This window comes from Solanum pennellii, chromosome 1 (genome assembly GCF_001406875.1).
Source record: "Solanum pennellii chromosome 1, SPENNV200".
NCBI lineage: Eukaryota > Viridiplantae > Streptophyta > Magnoliopsida > Solanales > Solanaceae > Solanum > Solanum pennellii.
The window spans coordinates 1,791,504-1,792,631 of record NC_028637.1 but is presented as its reverse complement, the minus strand read 5'-3'; positions in this window follow the sequence as shown (position 1 = coordinate 1,792,631).

Genomic DNA, 1,128 nt, shown 5'->3' with positions numbered 1-1,128 from the left:
GCCCCCCCCCCCCCCCCAAATCTTTGAATTTGAGCCTATGCTTTATTAATGCCTTAGGCGCGAAATAAGAAACGATTTGTATGATATAATATGTATAACTTTTGTATACTATAGTGTAATTTTATAATATATTTATATAAACTCGTTATTTCGAATTTATACAATTGTATCTCTGAATTATTCAAGGGAGCTTAACGGTAGCTATACAACAGATTATAGTTATGAAACATAATTAGATTTATTATATTGCTATTTTTGAAAATTCCTCAATAATAATAATAATGAGAAATTAATGATTTAGTGGTAATAACAATTTAATTAGTGGGCAAATTGGGATTAGGAGAAAAGTAATTAACTTTTAAGACGTGTTTTGGTCGGTCAACCACAAAATAATCATAGATTGGGGATGCAAAATTTGAATATATTAAGAAGCCAAATGGTTATAATATTCATAACTATGATTTAAAATATGTTTTTTTAAAAAAATATATAATTCCATTATCCTTATATTATAATAAATATAATAAGTTGTTAAAATCTACCAAATTAGTTGATAAGACATAATGATTCAAATGCAACATAAAATGGGATAGGAGAAATTGATTTTTCCTATCTCGTGAATAAGTCAAACTTATTTAAATTTTAAATAATCTTAAAGTCATACGATATAGTTTAATCATCAAAATATTCATATAAAAGACGGATAACATTTCACTTCTACGACCAACCATTCGATTCTTCATTACACAACCAACACATACACACACGCTAGCCATAACTATTAACCACCTTTATCAGTTATACTCTTATAAATATATATTTACGAATAAATTTTTTAATTAAAAATAAACTCGTTCAGATATTAAGAATTACTTCTTGTATGAATTTAAATTTAGTATTTTACAATTAAATATATTTTTTGATTTTTCAAATAAATAAACAAGGGCATTAAGCACCTTATCATCTACAATTTTAGTTTTAAATTTTGAAAAAGATTTTGATACATATGTCAAATAAATAAACTTACTCGTTTTCCATATTAAATATTAATAAATAGATTTTTATGGTCATAGCCATCTTTATTTTGTTCTAGAAAAACAACCCCCCACCCCCACCCCCCACCCCCCA